The sequence below is a fragment of the Aptenodytes forsteri genome, unplaced genomic scaffold (genome assembly GCF_000699145.1).
Source record: "Aptenodytes forsteri isolate BGI_AS27 unplaced genomic scaffold, ASM69914v1 Scaffold257, whole genome shotgun sequence".
Taxonomy (NCBI): domain Eukaryota; kingdom Metazoa; phylum Chordata; class Aves; order Sphenisciformes; family Spheniscidae; genus Aptenodytes; species Aptenodytes forsteri.
The window spans coordinates 4,634,257-4,641,584 of NW_008795194.1; the positions used below are offsets into that span (position 1 = coordinate 4,634,257).

Here is a 7,328-nt window from a genome sequence, read left to right on the forward strand (position 1 = left end):
AAGAAAAGCCTCAATCATATAGGATGAAATTATTTTTTTCTTTTGAAATCAACTTCTGAATTGCAGACCTTCAAAATTAACAGCTTCATTCCCTGAAGCCAGCATAGAAGTTTTTTCAGATGCTAACTTCAACCCACAAAACACTACGCCACACTTTCCCTGGATCAGCTTAAAAAAAGTTCATCTGTCCTACACAGAAATAAAATCCATGTGCAAAAGACAGAGAGAAAGCTGAATATCACAATTATCTATGTAGATTACTATTTCACCTTCCTTTAAAGCTACATTAAAGCTGTGGGATAGATGACATCCTAAGTGGCACAAAGACAGAACACAAATGAAGGCATCTCCAGGGCTGATACCCCAGGGTAATTTGAGAAGCACACCAAACCTGCCCAAAAATAGAAAAAGGCTGTAAGCATTCATTCATTAACGCTGTCTTCAATTAAAGAGCACATGGAACTGGGTTACTCAGCTGGACAGTTTCAAAATAACAATAAAACCTGACAGATGAACACCAGCTTAGGTACTCAAATGCAGTGTTTGTTTTTTACTCTTTAACATATTATGAGCAGCACTAATAAATTTTTAATGTTAGAGCCCTTTAAGACCTCAGGAGAAAAGGTAACTCCACATATTTAGAAAAGATCAAATCAAGGTTTTTGCTTTTTCAACCATTTTGTTCAGTTATGATTACTTTCTTTTTGACTATCTGTAAAAACTATCCATAAAAAAGGGCATACTGAAGTTATATTGTGCCTGATTTTCAAGGTGTACACAAAGAAAATATTCCTGATCTTCCATAACCTGTTAATTTACACTAAAGGATTAAGAAAATAAAAGCTATAGTCAGTACATTTCATCAGTATGTAAGCCTTGTTTAATTTTAAAGCAAAAAGCAACCATACAATGTCAGTTCCATGACATATACACAGTTAGTACTCTATGTCAGCAACTTGTGATGGTAGATGGACAGATTGAAAACGTGCTCTGCTTTTGGTTAAACCTTTGTTAAAACAGTTTGCTAGGCCATGATCCAAAAGCACATTGTCACAGCCATACCAAATTTAAGCTTGGAAAACTCCATTTCTTCTGCCCCATTTTCACCCAGAGGTTCAAGGCTTACCTTGTACACTTTGTCTTCTAATTATAGCTAATACTAGAATTTAGAAGAGCTGTCTCTTAACTACTTCCTCTATTTAACCCATCTTCCATATTCGTTTCCCACCTTTCTCCCCCCCCTCAGCATTTTGTGAGAAGTGAAGTAAAACATGAGTGGCAAAAAGAAGTGATGAGCAATATAATGAATAGTGAACCAGCAAATGGAGAACAAGTGAATAAGGGAGGTTATGCCATCCGAGAAGAAAAAGACATTGTGCTCGTAAGTTTTAACTTTGATCTCCGTCAACTATTCATTTCACAGAATCGTAGAGCTTTTCCTCAGGCTTAGAGCAAGTGTCAGAAGGAAAGAAAAGAAGGAAGAGTACTGAGCACAGAAACAATATAACTAAGGATGCGCAATAACATCTGCATGTACAGCTGTGAAACACAATACCGACACCGCAGTCTTTTCATACAAGAAGGGCAAGCACAGGATACTGTGCAGCAATTAGCACTCTCAAAGAATAGCACTTCCCTGGATTCAAAGGACATGTCCACAGGCAGCAGTCTTGCTCCAACCCAAAGGAACACATGCAGAAAGTTTGTAATGATACCACGAGGCATAACATAAAAAATGATAGCTTGCTAGAGTTTTCTACCCTTTCCAGCCTCAGGCCAAGCCAAACACATACGCTATATGTAAAATCAGAGCAGTTTTCAGGCTTCTTTAATCTAGAATAGTAGAGAAAATAAGTCACAGGTTTTGGATGCATCTCCACATTTCCTTTTCCACCACATTTACAGAGGGAGATCCTATGTTTACCTTCCTGCAGAACCATATAGCTTGCCCTTGTAGGATGTTATCACAGGCAACAGAAGACTCTGATCTACCTTATACCCTTCCTTGCAACAGGCAGCCAAAACAGCAGAAGTTGCAGTCATCTGGTATAGTTCCAACTCACTTCACAGCATCAAGTAACCACAGAATACACAAAACGATGCAATTTGGGAGGTTGCTTCTTCCACTATTTTCTACGTAGCAATAGGTCAATCGAAATGCTATATTTAAAGCATAGCACAGACATTTTCTCTTCCTCGTCACACTTCCCTAAGACCCATAAAAAAAAATCTCAGGTTCAGCTCTTAAAATTTTACTTAGTCAGAGACCATGTGGAAATTAGACAGAAATCACACAGATTGTAAATTCTCCCACAGAAATCGTTTTTGAGTCACAGGTTGGAGGGAAGAAAAGTAATCAATGAATAGTAGAATAAAATTACAAACTCCTCTTCTAGCTCCCTCTACTAAAAACAAAAAACCAAACAAGTCATAAAAGCTTGCAAGAATGAGCTGGGGGAAACAAGTATCTTGTCACCGGTTCTTTAAGGAACTGTCCAAAACCAGTTTGTGATGAAAGATCACAGAGGGCTCTTATGCCTTCAGTACTTCATAAAACTAACTAACTACGACAGTGGGAGGAAAGAGATTGGACAATTCCAGGCCATAAGCAGCCGAGTCAAAAGACAAGCAGCTGCGCTGATGAGTGCAACTGTTGGCAGTCTGGAACAAATGAAAAATAACTTTCCTCTGGAGTGCAAGATTAGAACTTCTTGTTCCTTTTATAACATTTATATAAGAAAACAATCTACAACCTCGTAACAATACACATACTTGGCATTGGTTACAAGTGCGTGTGGCTCAGGCCCTCAGAATCACTTCTCAGCCCAGTATAGTGACACTACGACCGAATGGAAGCAAAAAGAAATGCTCTTCTAAACCAAAAGCCATATAGAGTGGCAGGGGGTATGAAGGGGCAAGGGATTGTTTGAGAAGAAAAGTAGGGTGGGGTGTGTAGACATAAGCATAGCAGATACAAAAGCAGTCATCCTTTTTAGGTGGAGAAAATTGACCCAAAACAAGAAGAAAACAAATGAAAGGCTAAAACTTTGGGTTTGATACCTGACCAAAAAAGTTCCCAGCGCAAGAGTAGGATTTTGTGTGGACCTTGAAACATCCTGAACAATTTCCTCTGTAATTAAAAAAAAAAAAAAAATTATGGTAGTGGCTTTCCCCCCCTCCACCTCACTGCACAACACACAAGGTAGACACAATGAGGATAACAATAAAAATCCCTTCATAAGGAATAAATAAGTAATTTGAGAACTTTGCTAATCTTAACCAAACATGAAAGTAGAAGAGATTGAAATATGCCAGATCTGGTATATAAATACCTTGTTCATTCACATTTTTAAGTTTCAAAATATTTCAGAATTACACAAATTCATTGCTATACAAAATAAAAAGTTATCTATGCTGCCCTTGAATTACTGCGTGCAAGAGAAATAAATCTTTCCTTAATTTGCACAGATGTCTTCAGGTTTTGTGGTCATGTTAAAAATTCTGAACATTTCAGCTGCAAACCACAAATTAAATTGACCACAGCAACCACCTGCACAGCACCTCTCCCTCTCTCCCATCCCCTCAAAATAAAACATTTAGCATTCCACTATCATAAATAAATAAATGGTCACACGCTTCAGAGAATGTAAAATCAAGCTCTCTAAACTGCTACCTGGAGCATCTTGTATAGATGTAACACTCACAGATTTTCCACCGATACTATTTTCTAGGGCCAAATTAGAATGTAACATGAAAGCATTAGCAAACACTACGCTAGCAGAAAGAAAACAGACAACCCGCATTGAGGGTATACCAATCAGAAAGAAACCATCGCTTTTACCAACACCTAGAAGTAGATAAGCCATGGCACCTTTCATCTACGTATTACGTGTCCATCCTGACCCTCCCCCTCAAGAAGGGCTATTTATTTTCTCAAGTTCAGCTGTACATATCATTTAGTGACTAAAACATCAAGTTAACATCAAATCCATTTATCTTATTCTTCCAACACTTTTTTTTTTTTGGCCTTACTTAGCCTGGTCAACATTTATCCTTCATGATATCTCTCTAAGAACACACCTCAAATTAAACTCTGCCAACACCATAGGAGTTTAGCTTGGCTCTGAATTCTCACATGCCTACTACATCTATCTCCCTTGAACCATTGATTCTGCGAAGCCCTAAGTCATACCTTCATCTCCTCTTAACTATTGTAATTTCCTTCTTAATGGGTTCTTTATGTCCCAGCGTTCCAAACTTCAGCTTGTCCAAAATGCAGCAGCTCATCTTCTCACCTAGAAACAGGAAAACAACACTCCATATTGATTTTCACTTGCTTCCTTGTTGAGTTTAGAGTCTGCTGTAAGGATATCCTCACTTCAAAATCTCTCACTCTCAGTCTAAAGAATAAAAAGCTTTACCAGTGCATTTTTCCGTTTGCTCACTCAAGGTGCTCAAGTCTCTCATTTCTCTTCTGTGCACAAGCTTATCAACCCCAGAGCAGCAACAATCTACCTCAATGCTTTTAAAACATCTTTCCTTACTCTCACCCACAACCACAGCTCCCTCTTTAAATTAGAATTCACATATCTCCAGCCTTCTGCTTAAACACCCCCTAATACATTTGCAAATCCTACTCTGTGTGCGAGACACTAACACTATGTGAGACACTGTAACACAAGCTGCACTATTTTGTAGTATCTAAGCCAAACTATGTAACATAACTTTGGTATCAGAAGCTTTGGTTATGATATATCACCTTTTAAGGATTTTTAAAAGTCACAAGATGAAAACGAAGTAAAGTAGGTAAGTTAAAGAAGGCATGAGTTACAGCCTAAATAAGCTTATGCAAAACCAACTGCAAAGACATTGTTCTATGTAGTGTATTCATCGGTGTGCAAGCTTCATAAGAACCAAATATATTGCGTGAAAATTTTAAAGATCTTATTTTTGCAAGAGATTGATCTTACTTACCATTGGTACTGCAATGCAACACTGTCTGTTAGGGATACAAGTTTGAGCTCCAGATCCCAGATTCTGCAAATTTAAATGAAAAAAGTATTTGACCATATTTTTAGATCTTAATACTCAATCTAAAACTTTCTTTCCGGGGAGGCTGAAAACAAGGGTTTACTACAAAGCTACATGATAGGGGAGTCCACATTTCCATTATATATTCACAAATACTTGTAAGCTAGGCATTCAAGTTGAGTGGGACAGCAGGAATCCCGTATTTTCTACCAAAACATATGGTAGACATCAACATTGTTTATAATTAGCAGGCAATGCTCCTGAGGCAGCACCGGAAGCAATGGGAAAGTAACAAGAACCAGAATTCATGTAGTATGCTTTCAGTCAGGGGTAATCTACACAGAGTTTTAGGCAAAATTGAAAATAGAACAGTGTTAGTGTTTTTTGTGAAAAGAAGAAGGTATTCTTACAAATGAAGGTAATCACTGCTATAAAATTAAAAAAAGCAAATTATAACTTGAATTAAAAAATGTAAATAGTCCCTATTTGTATTAGAAGATGCAGAATTAAGAGATAAGCATCAAATGTAAAACCTCAGCAAATGCTTTAAGACTTGCATGAAACTTCATAACTGATCAAATTCCACCCACCAACGAAACCCAAAAACTCAAAATTAGTATATACTGTGTTACAGGCAAAGCCAAGATGCTAAACACATTTCATAGGTTTTACAGTTACTCAGATGCAGCAGTCATTACAGTAATCTCTCCTACAAGTTTTAAATTTAAAAAACCCTTACATTACCGGAAGTTTTCTAGTCAGGCAAATAAACTAGTGGCCTCAAAAAGATGGAGGGAAGGCAAGAGTACACACCCATAGATCAGGAACAAGAACATCAATAAAAAGTGCTCAAGATAGCTTGAACAGAGACACGGTAGAAGTGCTGCAACATCATTTCTTATCCCTACAAGACCCTAGGGTAGGCTTTGCCTACTTTATCAGAAGCTACCTATTGAAGGTGTTCTGTATTTCCCCAACCACTCATAGTCACTGGGGAATAAAGGTGTTCCTCTTCACACTCTATTCGTAAGGACTCTTGACAGTTATGTAGCATTGTATTAAAGTTCACTATCAATGTATCTAGTGTCTTCCATAAGTACCTCCATTTCCCCTCCCTACTACCACTCCCAAGCAGCAGCCAACTGAAACTGAGCTGAACTTCACCTGACTACTTTATTCTGCTGCTGGAAAATAACAAAACCATGTACATTTCCCATTTACATAAGCTTTACTGAGAAATGTAATTCCACAGCCAATTTAGAATTATAGCCTACAACTCCAGGAGACATCATGGCACTGTTTCTTGTAAGAAATTATACATATATTTACTTTTCTTAACTTTTGTTTCTAGGAAAACTGATGTTACTGATCATCTAAACTGCAAATAAAATACCATCTATTAGCATACTACTTTAGGAAAAAAAGTTGGCTGAGGTGATTTTACAGGATTCTTCAAGCAGCAATCTATGATGTAAAGAATTGCGCAAAATCCTAAAATCCATCACTAAAAGAACATTGTAATGGCTCCTACTTTTGGTGAAGTTTTTTGGGTTTGGGGTTTTTTTTTTCCCCCCTGACAGAGCAAAGCATGATCAGCACCTTACCAGCAAGCAGTAGGCCTCTCTGACCAAGCTTCAGTTCTATTCTGTGGTCCACCTTCCCCCTTTTCTCCTCCTTAAGGTTCTGCTTGGCATAGACAATGGAACTAGGACTATAAAAACTCACGTTCAGAAAAATGAGAACCCTTATTAGCACGGAAGTTCACCACCATCACTGTTCCTATAATGTAATAACAGTCTTCATTATTTACTACACAATAATTCTTAACAGACAATGTCACAGAATGGGGAAAGGGGGGGAAAAAACCCAGTACTTCCTCATCACAGTGAATTTTAATGTGTGAACAAAGTCAACATCCAATCGTTAGGGCAATGCAGACACTGCAATACTAAAAATGCAGAGGACCAGTATTTCCTTTGGGATGAAGAAAGATGAAAGAACTACTGACAAAAGCATCTACTAATACCCATCCACGTAAGGCTTACCAATTTTGCTCATTAAAAAAATTACAAAAACTCAAAAACCAAAAGAACCATTCTCCACTAATCGTCTCCACTCTTAAACAGTTGCTTTCATACGCTCGTACAAATTCTTCAAGAAAAAGGGTGCTTTAGAGCACCTCGTTCCTACAACTGCCTGGCTAAAAAGCTCTGTTAAGGGCTAGCAAGGGACACTACAGTTATGGGGAGAAAGGCAAAATTGCTAGACAATAGACCTGTCAAAAAGCAAAGAAATGG

General features: G+C 37.8%; 1 protein-coding gene across 3 annotated transcripts in view; it reads right to left on the bottom strand.

Moving 5' to 3' along the window:
• The window catches only part of SESTD1 (SEC14 and spectrin domain containing 1), a 64,696-nt gene extending 57,974 nt beyond the window's left edge, over positions 1-6,722 (bottom strand). The window contains exons 1-3 of one of the 3 annotated variants that reach the window (XM_009278621.1): positions 6,636-6,722; positions 4,975-5,037; positions 4,193-4,295 (exon numbers count right to left, since the gene is read on the bottom strand). The gene's annotated coding sequence lies outside the window, so the exon portion shown is untranslated. The remainder of the gene's footprint in view (positions 1-4,192; positions 4,296-4,974; positions 5,038-6,635) is intronic. The other 2 variants (XM_009278619.2, XM_009278620.2) reach the window with 2 other exon arrangements.
• Positions 6,723-7,328: the final 606 nt, after the last annotated feature.